This window comes from Schistocerca americana, chromosome 1, assembly GCF_021461395.2.
Source record: "Schistocerca americana isolate TAMUIC-IGC-003095 chromosome 1, iqSchAmer2.1, whole genome shotgun sequence".
Lineage (NCBI taxonomy): Eukaryota > Metazoa > Arthropoda > Insecta > Orthoptera > Acrididae > Schistocerca > Schistocerca americana.
The window spans coordinates 551,168,130-551,186,274 of NC_060119.1; the positions used below are offsets into that span (position 1 = coordinate 551,168,130).

At 42.9% G+C, this 18,145-nt stretch overlaps 1 protein-coding gene across 6 annotated transcripts in view; it reads left to right on the forward strand.

The window, feature by feature from the left end:
* LOC124606047 (phosphatidate phosphatase LPIN2) overlaps positions 1 to 18,145 on the forward strand; it is a 306,193-nt gene that overhangs the window by 256,573 nt on the left and 31,475 nt on the right. The gene's annotated exons all lie outside the window — the stretch shown is intronic.

Consider the following 18,145-nt stretch of genomic DNA (forward strand, 5'->3'; position numbering starts at 1 on the left):
GTCAGACATTGAAATGTAGACTAAAGACGTATTAAGTACGTTTTGCTAACAACCATTTTCTTTAGTTAAACTATGAAATGTTATTGAAGCTCTGCACCAGAAAGTTCGTCCATGCTCTCTTCCGGCTCTAAGTGCGGTGTTTCCAAAGGCTTTTCTAGCGCTGCTGACAATAAGGAATACGGTGGTAAGTGAACACGCGAGGACCCGACCTTCTCGGGAGTGCACGGCGGGGCTGCCTCCCACGGGCTCGGCGATGTCACTGGCAGCGAGGCTGCCGCGAAGGCTGAGCGGCCAGTAACTTGAGCCTCCACAGCGTGCTATACAGTACGTGGCTTCGAAGGCTCACGAAGAGAGCACGAATGCCTTAACCCGCTCTGTAGGACAGGGGTCAAAATAAGCGAAAACGTGTCTCTGCTTATCCGTAGATACTCGACCGTTTCTGGAAAAAGAGAGAGAGAGAGAGAGAGAGAGAGAGAGAGAGAGAGAGAGAGAGAGAGAGAGAGAGAGAGAGACGGTCAAAGATTTCGAGGTATTTTCGAGGTACTTCGTGTGTGTTTTATCGCGCGATATCCTCAGACGAAATCGTAGTACAGCTGTTAGCATCGTGGCTTCTTAATTTTGCGCCTTATTTTCGAATCCTGATTATTACCTTTATTTTTGCTTTTCATTTAGGTATCCGCGTCTGTAGAAGATTACTAAACGAATGTTTTTTACTGTATATTGATATAACGTTGTCCTTAATCGTCTACTAAATGTATGTCAGATGAATGAAATAAAAAAAAAGATTATTTGAAATTGTTTTCCGTCTAGTGTGTCTTGATCCATTATCAACTGCAAGCGCCAATTTTCGGAAAAGTAATCCGTCATGCATGGTTTGCAGCGAAATTATTGCCAACGAGCCAAATCTGAACCAGTGTTAATGAAGTTTCCTTCGCGAGTGAGACACATACGAAAAAATGTCACTGTGGCAAAGTGCCTTCCCGCGATGCTTGTAGTGTTGGAACATATGTGTTTCTATTGTTTCTATGATCGGTATCATGCAGCTGAGCGCATTAAATCTCGCTGAAGAATAAACATATGAATAAAATATAAGAATTGATATGTGTACGTAATATTAGGCTATGAGAATTTAAAGAGACTGTAACCCCTCAACATACCGTACACACATTTATAGTAAGTGTGAGACACTTATTGTGAAATCCAGTTGTAAATTTACAATTAATACAACGCCCTTGTATCCCTTAATTTGATAAGAAAATTCGTGTAGTAACCTTCTACGGACATGGGTGGACAAATGAAAACAATAAAAATAAAATAAATAAAAACAATAATCGGGTTTCGAATGCGACGCTAAGTTAAGATGCCGTGACGCTAACTGCTGAGTCACCATTTCATCTGAGAATACTGCGCGGTAAAAGGCGCATAAAGTAACTCGGAAATACATCGAAATCTTTGATCGTCTGTTTTATTTCCAGAAACCCTCGAGTATCTACGGGTAAGTCGAGACATGGGTTTACTTATTTTGACTCCTCTTCTACTGTGCCAAGTTCCTGGGAAACCGGATGATGACACTTGCCGTGTTCTCCTCGTCAGTCAGAGAGCGGACTGCCCGGCAAGCAGAACCAAACAGAACGCACTGTTGCCCGCTGGAGTCAAAGTGCGGGCAGGGCTCAGCGTTCCAGTTGTCGGATGGCACTCGTTGAAAATCAGTCAGCTATACGTGTGTAGTAGATCCGATGACTGCCAACTATTGCTTTTGTTTGCGCTCCCTTTGAGGAAGCGAAGAAAGTCGCTACATCATATTAATAGCAAACAAAAAACTGTGGTGCATTTCACCGTCTCTTGTCTCGTAAACATCTAGGAACATTACACACGCTCGCGCTAAATAAATGTTGCATTTAAAATACTCTTTGTGTAAGTAATTAATACTACGAAAGCCTGTCTCTAGAGGTTTGGTAATAATACGTTATAACGGGATTCACAATCTGGAGCGGCGAAGTTCAGCCTCTCATTTAACCATCTAGATTAATGATATTTGTGCTTCACTAAATCGCCTCAGCGAACGCTGGGAATCTTTATATGTAGGCCGAATCAGGAGGAAAGGTATAGGCTTTGAGGGATTACAGTGTTGGTGATTCTGAACAAAAAAAACTACAAATGAAAATGTGACCTTTTCGCAACCGAATCCGACATACAGCTGTTTGAAAAACACGGGCTTCAGCCCTACTGAAAGTACATACGACGTCGTGTTACCAAAGGGATAGTCTCAAAGTATTCCGGTAACACATTCGGAAGCAAATCAAGATACTGTATTCCTTTGAGACGGTTATCTAAAACAACTGGACCAATAAGTCAGTCATCAATAATACCGCATCACACGTCCACTGAAAAACGTCGTTGAAAATTTGTTTCCACTGTAGCATGCAGATTTTCATCTGCCCACAGGTGAGAGTTGCGCGTGTTATTGATACCTGTTGACTCATCAGTTAACAGAAAATGTGGATATCAGTGTTCCGCGCGAATGAGTTCAGACAAGCAACACACCAATTCTCTACAATAGCTGCAAAATCCATTGCAGTTGACGGTGGACATTTTGAACATCTTTTGTGAGGAAATGTACACAATTAAACAAAACATTAGATCACAATATTTCATTACCATCGCCTTCATATGTCGTGTTCCCCATTGTTTTCATTAGTTTCCACGGAAACTGTTAGGAATAGAACATAACGTTTTTTGTCCAGAATCACTAACACTATCACTCTTCAAAGCGGGTACCTTTTCTTCTTTTAGTTAGGCACAATCTTCCCTGTTCGAATGACCTAACGGTTCGTCTCTAATGACTTCTTGGAGCGTCAGTGGTGTAGGGGTATGCAGTGCTCGCGCCTTGTGCAATGTTTACACTTTGCGCTCAGGCACTGCACATCTGCGATAGAGTTGGAGTCCCGTATACTATCAAGGCATAGTCAAAGAAAGGAAAAGGACATTAGCGCACGGCTGAACACTGCCTGCCGGAAGGGTTTGGTAGATAAGCGCACTTGCAGCCACATGTTAGACAAGCGGCTGCCATCTCTTGAAAGTGAGTGTGGGACGAATGGTTCCATTTCATGAAAATCTGGCAACACCCGCATGAGTTACAGCACTAATAAGTTTCAGAAATAGCTTGGTTTCCCCAAAGCAAAAAGTTACTTCGAACTGAACATTAGACGATTTATTGTAGAAAAATAAAATGAGAAACTGAATGGATATTTCCAGTTTAACTGAATCTATCAGCAATTAAATGTACGTAGAAAATTTCTAAAGAAAGTAATTATAAGATCAAAGAAAATATCATTTGTGCTAACATATTTCAAGTTAAGAATTTAGAAGCTGTAGGATTGTGTCTTCTGATGCTGCGATAATATCTGAACAATAAAAAGTGACGCGCGGTTCTGGCGCTGCAGTCTGGAACCGCGAGACCGCTACGGTCGCAGGTTCGAATCCTGCCTCGGGCATGGATGTGTGTGATGTTCTTAGGTTAGTTAGGTTTAACTAATTCTAAGTTCTAGGGGACTAATGACCTCAGCAGTTGAGTCCCATAGTGCTCAGAGCCATTTGAACCAATAAAAAGTGAAGCCCATTAATTTTCTTACACTGAGGTGACAAAAGTCATGAGATACCTCCTAATATCGTGTCGGACCTTCTTTTGCCTGGCGTAGTGCAGCAACTCAACGTGGCGTGGACTGAACAAGTCATCGGAAATCGCCTGCAGAAATACTGAGCCATGCTGCCTTTATAGCTGCCCATAATTGGAAAAGTCTTGCCGGTGCAGGATTTTGTGCATGAACTGACATCTCGATTATGTGAAGATGATGTTTGGTTTGTGGGGCGCTCAACTGCTCGGTCATCAGCGCACGTACAATGTCCCAATCCTTACACAGCCCAATTTTAACCACTTTCGCGAATGATGATGAAACGATGGGGACAACACAAACACCCAGTCAGCGGACAGAGAAAATCCCCAACTCGGCCGGGAATCGAACCCGGAACCCCGTGCTCGGTTATGTCCCATAAATGTTCGAAAGGATTCATGTCAGGCGATCTGCGTAGCCAGATCATCTGCTCGAACGGTTCAGAATGTTCTTCAAACCAATCGCAAACAACTGTGGCCCTGTGACATAGTCCACTGTCATCCATAAAAATTCCAACGTTGTTTGGGAACATAAAATCCATGAATGGCTGCAAATGGTCTCGAAGTATTCGAACATAACCATTTCCACTTAATGATCGGTTCCGCTGGTTGAGAGGACCCAGTCCATTCCATGTAAACACAGTGCACTTCGCTATGGGGCCACCACCAGCTTACACAGTGCCTTGTTGGCAGCTTGGGTCCATGATTTCGTGGGGTCCACACTCGAACCCTACCATCATCTCTTACCAAATGAAATTGGGACTTATCTGACCTGCCAACGGTTTTCCAATTATATATGGTACAACCGATATAGTCTCGAGCCCAGGACAGACGTTGCAGATGATGTGCTGTGAGCAAAGGCAGTCGCATCGGTCGTCTACTGCCACAGCCCAATAACGCCAAATTTCGCCACACTGTGGTCCTAACGGATATGCTGGTTTCTGCGGTTATTTCACACAGTGTTGCTTGTCTGTAGCTCTGGCAATTCTACGCAAATTGCCGTTGGCTACTGCGACGCACGTGGTGAGAGGTAACGGCACACCCTTGACTCTGTGGATCTCGGAATATTGAAATCCCTAACGATTTCCGAAATAGAATGTCCCATGCATCTAGCTCCAACTACCATTGTGCGTTCAAAGTCAGTTAATTCCAAACGTGCGGTCATAATCACGTCGGAAGCCTTTTCACGTGAATCACCGCCAATGCATTCCCTTTTATACCTTGTCTACGCTTTACTACCGCCATCTATGTATATGTATATGCATATCGCTATCCAGTGACTTTTGTCTCCTCAGTCTATGTCCACCATTTTCTATATTTTCCCATTACTTTCCTAGTGTCTACCTTGGACAATGTCTCTGCGGATGACCGCTGGTCGATACGGATCAGCGCTGAAACGTCTCATTTTTGCAGTGTTCGCGGAGGTAGTATTCGCAAATACATAGCGCGCTGTCTCCGACGCGATAGATACGGTGCGTACCTAGCGAACACTGCACGTGCAGGGTAGCTTCTGTACCTCAGGCAGCGCCCAGCTCGGCACTACACACAGCATTGCTAAACACAAAACAGCAGCAATGACTGACCAGCAGACTGCGGGCCTTGGGACGATGGGCCGGAAAGGAGGACCTGTTTGCGGGAGAGGGAGGGCCAGGTGTGGGGTGACGGTGACGTATGCGTAAGGCGTGTGGCGCCAGATCAGGCCAGCCTGTGGCGCGATGTGAGGCGACGCCGCCCGCCAACCAGGCGCGAGCACGGCTCGCTCCCTCGCTCGCTCTCTCTGTCGCGCTGCGCCGGCGCCCTCAGGTAGGGCGCTTCCCAGAGGTCCGGCCGACGCAACCTGCGTGCGCGTCGCGCAATCACGTAGTATGGGCGTCACACCAGATAGTATCGACGCCCAGCTAAAGGAACCTCACTTAAGCATTTTGTTTTCCGACTTGGCTGTAACACGCTGACGTTGGTGCTATTTTAATAACAATAAGTTTATTGCAGCCAAATAGCGATACAAATTCAATCTACAGTGATAATAATAAGATAAATTAGAAACTTCACATATTGTGATTTGCACAGTCACTTATTGTTCGTGTCCTTTTGGTACAGAGCTCTATATGGTAACGTTTGATAATTTGGTGACACAGTTTACACTCTCACATTTCGTTTGGTTCATGATATGACGTGTTGTTGCAAATAAGGTGGTGGAAACCATGGACTGCCAATCTGGAGATCACGTGTCTCATTTCGAAGTTTTCCTTTGTCCATGTTCGGTCAATCATGACACCTGTGCTGTAAAATTCTGGAGGTATGTCTTCCCTTTTTTTTCTTCAATGTTTTAAGTAGGCTTTCCAAGGCGCTGCTATTAGTTGGCATCAGGATTGTTCGAAGGTCTTCAATAAGGAAGGGTTCCCTCGCCAGCAGGTATACAAGTCTCGATGGTGTCGTTTTGGACACTCCCATTGCTTTCTTTATATAGGTCGCCTTCACTCTTACTAGTGTTGTTAGGTTGTTCACTGTAAGATGTGGTCCAACAATTTCTATGCCGTAGGTCAGTGCTGGGAAGGTTTTGTCTCTGAATAGTGCCATTGCTGTCTCTAGGCTAAGGGATCTGATGTATTGTATTTCACGTATTGCCATTATTGCTTGCATTGCTTTCTCTGTTACGTGTTTTGTGAAACATTTTGCAGTTGTTTGTATTGTGACCGCTAGGTACTTGTAGTCCGGTACAATCTTCAGTTTTCTCTCTCGTATGAAGATCTCAGGTGACGCAGGTGTTCTTCCTCCATTTCTGAGTAGCATCATTTCTGTTTTCGCCACATTTATTTCGAAGCCGTTTTCGACACACCAATCTTCTATATCGTTTATCGCTTCTTGTAACTTTGCAATATTCTTTGCACCTATTACAATATCGTCTGCATATGCATATGAGACTACACCCTCCCTTTGGGGTATTCTTACAATTTCTTCCGCTGCAAGGATAAATAACAGAGTACTCAGTGGGTCTCTCTGTAGTACTCCGTTTGATTGGAGTATCGGCTCCGATAGGGAGAGATTGTCTGATATTCTTACTTCGTTCCATTGCAGTATTACGCTTATAATTCGTGTCCAGATGTTATTTTTTCCCAGGGTTTCCTCTAGTTTTTTGTTCATTAATTTTCTGTTTATAAAGTCAAAGGCTTTTGTAAAATCTACGAATACTACATAGAACTTTGCTCTGTCTTCAAGGGCTTTCCATACGCTCTTTAGCAGGAATTTTATTGCTGTCAGAGTTGATTTTCCCTTACTGAATCCCATTTGGCTTTCGGGGAGGTGTTCATCGATTATTTGCTTTATTCTTTCTGTTATTATTTTTGTGAACACTTTGAAACGTAAGTTTTTTAGGGCTATGCCTCTGTATTTGCTAGGTTCCTTGGGGTCTCCTTTCCCTTTATAAAGGGTGATATTTTGTCAACAGATTTTATTTGGCACGTGGCAAAAATAAGGCAAAATAGATCATAAGACAAAATTATGAAAAGGGAAGTTGCCACTCACTATATAGCGCAGATGCTGAGTTGCAGATAGTGACAACTAAAAGGCTGTCACAAATGAGCTTTCGGCCAGTAAGGCCTTCGTCAAAAATAGACGACACCCAAGCGCGCGCGCACTCTCACGCAAACGCAACTCTCACACACGTGACTGCTGTCTCTGGCAATGAAGGTCATAAAACAAACATACGAAAATATTAACAAACTAGTGTGATATTGTGACGACTAAACATTAATAGAGGTTATCAGTGTCAGCTTTACATTAGAGCTCCATCTGGGAGAAGATATTATGAACCTTTCAGTCCCAATGAAATTCCTCCGAGGCAATAGCTGAACAATGTGTGATATGTGGGAATGCTGCTGCATTCTACAGGAACCAGTTCGAAAAGGGCGCCCAAAACAACATGGCGCTGTGGCATGTCTCACTTGGTAAATTGTCTTTGCCACCTGTCGACAACAAACGACGCGTTGCGCACTGTCGTCATATAACAGTTAGTCGAAAAGGAAGGGTTACGAAATTTCGGAAGTTTTAAATGAGATAGATTGCGCAGAAACGATTCCTTTCATACCTTATTGTATAGAAGGCACGACGCATGAAACGTCAAAGGTATTTTTCTAATACGAAGTCGCTCTGAGAACGTCCCTGCCACTTATCGCAAAAATTAGTGGACAAATTTCACTATCGAAACTGAAGTTGATCAAGAACAGGCTTCGAAAAATTGTTAGAAGGTGGGCTTCACATTTTGGCTTCGCCCAGTATTGGTTCAAATGGCTCTGAGCACTATGGGACTTAACATCGGAGATCATCAGTCCCCTAGAACTTAGAACTACTTAAACCTAACTAACCTAAGGACATCACACACATCCATGCCCGAGGCAGGATTCGAACCTGCGACCGTAGCGGTCGCGCGGTTCCAGACTGAAGCGCCTAGAACCGCTCGGCCACTCTGGCCGGCCCGCCCAGTACTCAAACTGATATTTTAAGACAACTTTGTTCTAAACTTATTTGGTATGGAGTTAAGTACAAACCAGTTGTCCATTTTAAGGCTCATTTTTCGGCAATCATTGTAATGTATTAAATATAGATAAAGTTTGCTTAGCTGAAACATTCCTCCTGCTGCTAGATTGCGCTTTTCTAAAAAAAAAAAAAAAAAAAAAAAAAAAAAAACCTGAAATGCTGCATTACTTTGCTTTTAATTCGAAAACTGCTCTAAAATGTTATTTCTATAGATTAGTCATCACAATTTCCCCAGGTAAGGATGGCACAACAGATTCAGCCTAATGGTCGATACATTGTAAGTGTAGCCCTGCATATCCTAATGACTTACATAGTTAGTTACCTGCTGGCGGACGACACTGTCGGATGTGTGCGTTCCTCTACACTTGTTTCTTCTGGCAACTAGCTATTAGTTAACTAATGCCAATTTATCCATCAGAACTACCCATTGAAACTACCCTCTACATAAAATTATTGAAAAAATTGTGACAGTAATACGTTTCTCATTCAAAAGTTTATGGAGGAGGTGACAAGTACAGTGACAGTTTTCTGAGTAATTATAAGTAATTTCAGTGGCTATAGTATTGTATGTGCAAGTTCCTTTTAGAATAGTTTCAGGAGGGTCGAGAATCTGATGGTTTTTCTGGAGTATTTACCGTTTCAAGAGCTGTATGATAGGCGAGCTACTGAAGAACCAATCTCCCTTTCAGACCTGGCTTTCTATCCGTAGACAACCCGGTTTCAGAAAAGAAGACAAGTGATAGTCTACAAAAAATTTTTCCCTCCATTCCTATCATGGTATCGAGCCATTCTCCTCCTCCACAACACGCCACACATTTTTGCCCTGCGCATGCAGTAGTTCATGTCTGTGAGAAGACTGGAGCCATATCATTCAAGAAACAGTGCGTCGTAGACAGGATTGTCCTCAAGCTACTGTCTCCCTTTTGTCACCATAGCCACATTACCTGAACGCCCCAGTAGGACGTGGTTAGGCGCACCTGTGGCTCCGCAAACACTGCTAGGTTGCTCTTTTTTCTGGATTCTATGTAGATAACCCATGTATGGACCATGTACAGTACCAGTGGTTGGCTGAAAGTTACCCTTTTGCAGTCTGTCCTTGAAATTTGGGACCTGCGAAAGCGTGGAACGGGCAATCCTGAACGTTACTGCTATGTGACACCGTCGGCACCACCTCGTTGCAGTCACGTCTTGGACGGTCTCAACATCCCCATTTATAGAGAGTAACAGTTGTCATCCCTGTCCCACATTTTATTCGATTCGACGAGTGACTAGAAGAAGATTGAAGGCCGGGTATTTGATAGTTGGGTTTTAGACTCACAAGAAACCTTGCTTATATGAATATGGCCACTCTGAGATCTAGCCAACCATAGGATGAAAGTGTTAACAGGCTCGTGACTCAGACTAGTTGACGAGATTTCAATCGCATTCTAGAACCATGCTGAATGATATCGAATACGGGACGATAGTGATTCGTCTGTATTATTGCCCATAACCAAGTGTTAGCTTCCTGTCTTCTTACGTGAGATAGAATGATGTGCTGAGCCCTGGGAACCACTGAACAGGCGTAGAAGAAATTTATCCGTTAGGGAAGAGAGGCAGACTCTGAAATTGCCATTTTCGGTATAAATGGGTTGGTTAGTTTCGAGACATATGCCACAATAACTAAATATTATTGTTGACACCAAAAACTTATTGTATTCTAATATCCTAGCCCCCATTTGCCCCCCCCCCCCTTTCTCCCTCTTGCGGATGCCTGTGAGCGGAAGACAGCAAGAACTGGGAAATACGTGTTTTTGTCCACAACAAGAAAAATATGGCTCTCAAGAATTACATTAAGAACAACATTAGCACAATTAATATAGTAGTGACTTATAAATAACCTTGTAATGAAACTTTCTTCTTGAACATACAATATTTATTTTATTTCTTCCTTATGCGTTGCGGCATTACGCCATTGTCAAAATAATACACGTTTACATACAGGGATAAAAGTTCTTGATCCTCCTCTTACATGTAGACAATATTGAAATATAGTGAGCAAGTTCGTTTGCTGACTTCCGTCAAATGCTCGTCTCCTCCGCTTTTTCATCTCCTGCGGAACAGTACATTCGTAGCGCACTGCAGTCCAGCACTGTGCATCCGCTGCATCAGCCAAATGAACACATCCCTTGACCGACCTCAGACTCTCTCGGCGCCTCCTACACAGCCAGACTAGATGGGGCTCAGATATACTCGTTAATCAACTGCTTCCGCTTAACGCTCTGGTGGTGGCCGGTTACTATATTAGGTGTGTATTCATATGACAGGATTGTCCTCAAGCTACGGTCTCCCTTTGGTCACCAAAAGAATGTTACCTGGACACTCCAGCGGAGAACGTGGTTAGGCGCATCTGTGGCTCCGCAAACACAGTTAGGTTGCTTTTTTTCTGGACTCTATGTAGATAATCCATGTATGGACAATGTATTGCGCGTTGGCTTGCATTGCTGCGGTCTGCGTCTTTAAATTCGCTACACGAATAAACTAATGTTATTTATGTCAACATTGGCAAATGCAATTGCTAAGATTGACGCTTTGAAACCTCAACTTCACTTAGACTCTGTCGATTATAACGAAGCCAACAACCACCAACACGTCTTCGAAACACAAGTCTATAGAATTCCACTCCAGTACTAGAGTAAGTACTTCCCATCCCCACGTTTCTCACGGTGCAGTTGACGTTAAGCCACAGTACTTGAAAATCTACTCTCCCTAGTTTACCAGTTCCCTGTCTACAACATTACTAATTTCTACCGGTGTAGAAAATGTCCTTGGGATGTGACGTTGTACCGGCACCAAGTTAGTCTTAAAGATTTCATCCTCAAATTTTCCTTTTGATTCTCGTCCTGCAGTGTCTTTGACATTATCGATGATTTAAGAATTCCTGATACAAAAAAAAATTAAAAAAAAAAAAGTGTGTGAAATCTTATGGGACTTAACTGCTAAGGTCATCAGTCCCTAAGCTTACACACTACTTAACCTAAATTATCCTAAGGACAAACACACACACCCATGCCCGAGGGAGAACTCGAACCTCCGCCTGGATCAGCCGCACAGTCCATGACTGCAGCGGCGTAGACCGCTCGGTTTCCTGATACAGTTTAAGGACTGTGAAGTCCTTAGGTGAGTGGCGATATTTTAGAAAGTGAGGTGACACAATGGTTAAGATACGTGTCTCACTTTCGAGAAGATCGGCGTTCAAATCCCCGCTCTTCCATTTCCGTTGTTTTCCTAAACAAATTCTTAATATTGATGATGCGCTGATGCCTCCAACAAAGCTACACAGCATTTATTTATACTTTTTTTACTTTACACGTTATTTGTGATACATCCTGAAGAGTATTTATGATGTTATAGGAAATCACAACTCTTTTCGACAATGCAGTCTTCGACATTAATCAGAAATCTAGTTATATTACTGCTAATATTTATACAAGAAATTTATCAATATTTCAGAAGTTAATTATTGGTCCAAAAACTATTCGGATTACAGTATGATTGTATCTTGGTTCTCAAATAATTTATCAAGTTGGAGTTACATCATTCTCTGGCGACGGCTTTCTGATAGATTGTCTTGGTTATCTGATACCACGGAGACACCATCTGTAGAACAAGAAGTTCTGATTTAATTCTTACTGTGTAGTATTCATCGCCAACGGCCTTGCCGCGATAATAACACCGGTTCCCAACTGATCACGGAAGTTACACGCTGTCGGGCTTAGCTAGCACCGCAATGGGTTACCATCCGGGTCTACCGAACGCTGTGGCAAGCGGGGTGCACTCAGCCCTTGTGAGGCCGATTGGGAGCTACTTGATGGAGAAGCAGCGGTTCCGGTCACGAAAGGTGAAAACGGCCGGGAGAGCGGTGTGATGAGCACATGCCCCTCCACTTCGGCATCCAGTGATGCCTATTATGCCCCTCCACTTCGGCATCCAGTGATGCCTATTACTGAGGATGACAAGGCGGTCGGTCGGTAGCGTTGGACCTTCCGAGGACTGTTCGGATGGGGTTTATGGTAGTATGAATTGATTTGTAATTAAAATGAAATGCAATAAAAATTATGACTGAAAATTGCTTCCTCCCTCGCAAAGCTGTCACTGTGAAGACTGAGATGAACAGTGCAGTGGTTTACTACAATTTGGAACAGGTATTCCCCTATCTCCATCCAAACTACGAACTCTGTGAATTGACTCATATATCCAGTTCTTGGTGGACTTGGTAGTTTAAGGCGAGCGACTGGCCTTTTCAGCAAAATATCGTTAGATTTACCACGGATGAAACGTATGAAAATTTTTTGTAACGAATCTACGTTAGAACACAGGTCCTTACCACTCATCCGAGCAACCATCGAACCATGTTCATCCATCCCATTTGGTTGGTGCATAGGTTCGCAGCGTTTTTCCATAAATTTAATAAACACAACAGATACACATAACGGAGACTTCAGCCCAACAGATACACATAACGAAGACTTTAGCCTCAATAATACTCATTTATTGTTCTTCACTATTTACAACAGTCCATCAACGCTGGGAGAACTTTTTTATTCCACGACTGTAGAAATCACGTGGTCTTGAGGCGAAGAATTCGTCGAACCATATTCGGAACGCATTGTCATCCGGAAAGGAAGTTCCTTGATGGTTGTTCAATAGAGAGCGGAAAAGATAAAAATCTGAGGACGCAAGATAGGGTAAATAAGGTGTGTGCTGAATGACTTCCCAGTCCTCCTCCTGTACGCAGGATGTTTCCGCAAGTGCGTACAAAATTAACAGGACGTAGAGGATGCTCCACTGAACAATTTGAGGTGGGGAACCTGGGGTTGAAGAAGTCAGCTTAAGGAGGTAATAGGAGTAAAATCACAGTACTGTGTACTTCATTTACATTCGTTGCAGTTAACTGCAGATACCTTCATTGGCGTAATGAATGTACTATTTGTACTGTATCTTACAAAATGTGCTGAAACTAACGGCCATCAACCGCAATGAAAGCATGATATCGGCGAACAAGATTCTGATGGTTCAAATGGCTCTGAGCACTATGCGACTTAACTTCTGAGGTCATCAGTCGCCTAGAACCTAGAACTAATTAAACCTAACTAACCTAAGGACATCACACACATCCATGCCCGAGGCAGGATTCGAACCTGCGACGTAGCGGTCGCTCGGCTCCAGACTGTAGCGCCCAGAACCGCACGGCCACTCCGGCCGGCAAGATTCTGATGCACCCTGACAAATTTACACGGTGTGTTTCGAATCACATCACAGGCAGCTACAATTCTGGCAACTAATTCCATATACGTAAGCACTGGGGTCTCATACACAAATGACTTGAGATATTCCCATATGAAATAATCAAGGGGATTCAGGTCAGGTGACCTCGCAGGCCATGGAATATGGTCTCCCCTTGGATGGCGTCTGCAAGAAATCTCAGTTGTTGACAATATGTCAGCAGTGGTGGTCATTCCTCGGGGAGCAATTCGTAGCACGCCACTCCGTTGCTGTTCCACCAGGTGCATAACATTATCTTTTATGTATGCGCGGAGGTCTTTGTACGGAGAGTTGCTACTTTGTTTGGGTTTAACCATTCCTTTCTTTTCCTTGTGTTAGCATAAACACATCATTTATCGTCACCAGTAAAGAAACAAGATAGTAATGATCGGTGTTGTTTACGAACCAATCGATGACAAGCAAGCAGAGATGCTCATATGATCATCCGCTGTGATTTTCGTGATTTTGGCTTAGAGCATGCGGTACCCATACACCCGATTTTTTAACCTTCCACATTGTGTGGAAATACTGCACGATGTTGGAACGATCACAGTTCATCACATTTGGCTGTTCTAGAATACAATGACGTGGATCATTGTGAATTCGTGCGTTTAAACGATCTTCATCAAACCCCGAACGTCTTCCTGTTTGTGGAGAGTCATTGATGTCTTAATGATACTCATTAGAACTAGAAAACTATTTTCTTGCCGTGCTCTGTCCAATGGCAGTAGCCTCCTACGAGGCGCAAATGTTTCTGGCTGCCTCCGCTGCTGTCAGCCCTCTATTGAACTCAAACAGAAGAATATGTTGGATATGTTCCGATTTCTCCATCTGGCATTCCTTTTTCCAGCGCCGAATAAACCCATGGCAATCGGAATACCAACTTGCGAAACTAAAACGCTACGAAGTTACACACCAACCTAATACTACGGAGTGACATTAAAGTTAACAAAATTGACAAAACTTCCGTATAATATTCTAACCAATCTCCCTTTACACAGAACCCTAACAATTTCAGTTCGTGTTCGAAGTAACAGTTTTCTTAGACTAATATAGGCCTACACGAAGTCTCGCAAAAATACGTGATTGCTGAATGCTGGTCTTCTCCTTCCATTTTTAAAGTATGAATGGCTACTGTAACAAATGTGGACTGGAAGGCCGATGTTGGAAGGTTCTCCAATACATTTCCTCTGGTAGAACCAGCGGTAACTCTCCAGCATGAAAATTGTTCCATCACACACAAGGCATTTCCGGTTTGTTGCTACATGGTTTGCTGCAATAAAGCTTTAGCTTCGCCCAGAATATTACATTCAACTGCCTATTCTTTGTTAGTGATATTCTGCTACAAACTGTGCACCCGTTATTCAGAATAATGATCGACTAAATTTTCTGGACAGACATTCTTGTAGTGCTCTCGATTTAACAGTTTTGTTTCTTCTTCCTGTCTTTATCCGCGTGTTTTGTTTTGTTCGCAGAGATCTCACGTTTCGTGGCAAGTCGAAATATGGAGTAAATGAGCGTGGGTGTAAGAAAAAAAAGAAGCAGACCGTCCTCAGACCACATTATAATCATGGCAGTGTACTTTCCATTACGGAATATCTTTTAAGTGAAAACGTGATTGTATTAAGAACACAACACACAGCGAAACCGTCGCATGGCGACGTGATCGCTCAGTGGTTCGCGCGTAAAATTGCAGCGATCGCTCTCTGATCGCATGGAAATTCCAGGCAATCTGATGAATTGTACGAGATGTGGCCGCTCGGTTGAGATTCGTTTGTCTAGTTATTAGGCGTGGTTGTGTAGTTTTGTTTAGTTTCACTTTGACCACGTTGAGTAAGACTGTTACTTCAGAATTTATAGTTATTCAGCAACCACGAACCACTCTGAGAAGTGAAGCTGAGGTTGGAATTGCCATTGTATTAGGAAGTAATACAAACTACATCCTCCGATTCTGAAGTAATTGGCGTTTTGAAGCTTGTGCTGTAGCAGTTGAATTGATGGGAAGTTTGTGGTAATTGTCACGATACACTGGGATCCATCTGAAGATTTCGATTTCTTTGTGAAACAACTACCATTACACACATTATTGTGGATTTTAATTTCCAAGCCGCGCGGAGTGGCCGTGCGGTTTGAGGCGCCATGTCACGGAGTGCGCGGCCCCTCCAGCCGGAGGCTCGAGTCCTCCCTCGGGCATGGGTGTGTGTGTTGTTCTTAGCATAAGTTAGTTTAAGTAGTGTGTAAGTCTAGGGACCGATGACCTCAGCATTTTGGTCCCTTAGGAATTAACACACATTTGAACATTTAATTTCTAAACAGAATGACATGCAGCAGTATTAAGTGGGCATACAAATTTAAATCTTCAAGACAATTCTGTTATACAGCTATATTAAAGTCCCTTATTATTTCATATAACCTGACTCTCCCTTATACAGTTCATAACCCAAGTTCTGGCAGTCTGTAGTTCTGTTGTTGCCCCATATCTACAAGACACATCGAGTTTGCAGAACAAATTGTGCAAACACTTGCAGTTAAATTATGAAACTAATGAACGAAAAAGTTATTAACGACTAATAAATGAAAAACGAGTTCGTAAGCTTCCAAGGTCAGCGTCATTTTGACTAAAATAATTTTGCTGTTAGGCCGCGTCATTTTAAAACACTAACTTCCCGCCAGTACTAAAGTGGTAACCGCCCTGAAGACGACAGTAGCAAGTCAGTCGAAACGTCGGTAATTTAGATGCTGTAGTGTTTTAAAATGGTGTGGTCAAACATCCAATTTTATTTTATTCAAAAAAGAAAAATGATTTGTGTTAACCCACTGAGAAGACGTACACAATCCCCTTGGCGTCAGTGAAGAATTTAATACAGTCGGTAAAGTATCCTGCAGTTCCCAAGCAAACCTTTTCAGAACAAATTTAATAAATTACAATTGCCGTTTTTACAAATTTATTTTTGTGAGAATTCTTGGGGATACGGAGATCAACCGTCGCTGCTGCTAAACTTAGCAGTTCGTTTCCCATAGCAGAACTTCTGTACACAGTGGCGTTCATAATACTATGCATATGGTGTCGAACACCACATAAGGCGAGGACGGCCTATGATCCCGTAAGTGCAGATGCTCACCAAGCTCGAACTCTTCTGAGAATCTGCGAAACGCCACGAGTAATGAGGATAATGGGCAAGCGGCACTACATCAGTAGTGTGTGGATAAATTGAAAACTGGGTCCGAGAGGAAATCGACTAAGGTAGTTTGTGCAATTGCGATGACCACTGTGATCGAATGGCCGCCGGAGCGGTAGGTAGCTCAGCGTGTTCGGTCAGAGGGTAAACTGTCCTCTGTAGTAATAATAATAGAAAAGACTGAGTGACTGGCTCAACGACGATCTAGGAAAGGTGTCATGGGACGTCCGCAACGAACAGACTGAAATAAAAAATAAAAAAAATGCATAGTCGTCAACGCATCTGTCTAGTAAGCGGGAATTCGAATCCCACCCGGTATAAATTTCCAACTTTCTCCAGTGATTTAAATTAATACTCACTTGCAGCTAAAGTCTTTAATTCTTTTGTGTCTTTGCCCGTAATATTCGTTAAAATTGCTTGGCAAATCGCTCCTGTGTGGCGGTTTCGAGGCGAGTGCTATTGCTAGCGACGGATAGCTGCGATCGGTCGTTCATGCATGGGCCCGTTAGACCTGTGATTGTTTTATATTATCATTTGTTAGAATATGGGACATACGGTCTAGGAATAAGGAATGAAAGTTTATTAAGAGCATTGTTACCTAAGCCGACGAAATCAAATCCACATACAGTTCCCAAATGCGACCGTTTCCGAGTGACTGGTGGAAATCACACAGTCATGCATGCAGTTATGCCTCGAGTGTCGCCTTTATTATTATTATTATTGCGAAATTTATGTATAATACAGAACTGCGCACTCGTCGAAGGTCTTCCACTTGGATGTGAGTGAAGGCAAAAAGAGCCTGCGTAATTGTGCAGTGTTGTCATGGGGCTGTTTCGCGGTGCGTTCAGGTCCCACTTAATAGAGAATATTTAAAAAAAAAAAAAAAAAAGAAAGAAAGAAACCGAATTCTCCGAATAGATGAGTTCATTCCAGCGCATCGTAAAATCTATTTGGCCATTGTCTACATTCCATGCAGTGAAGGGCATATTTTACATTGATTTTTTTTATTTTCCGTCGAACAAATTGACATTGCAGTGCTCAGTGGAGGGAAACATCGGCACCAAGGGTGACTGTACTTCACATTCGCGGTCCCAACTGTTATGTTCTCAAGGTAGAAACATACTGCCGGCGATCAACAGGATAAGACAGGCAGTACAACATGCAGCCTTGTGCGGACTAGCAGATAACTCGTTCGCGGATTATACAGTTTACATGTACTCTTTATGCTGGTAATGATACATATAGAAAAGATTTCTTCAGTTCTCTAAGCGGCTGGAATAATCCATCTTTATGCCCAAAATCTTGCTGCAAATTACTGATTTCAGGGCAGACATAAGAAAATTGCGGCGTAGATAAAATTGCTGCTACTATTATTGAACGGGTCTCTGTTTTATTGTCTTCCGTAAACATCGTAGAACAGTTGAAAGTAAAGTGTATCTATTGTTTCATACACAGTTCC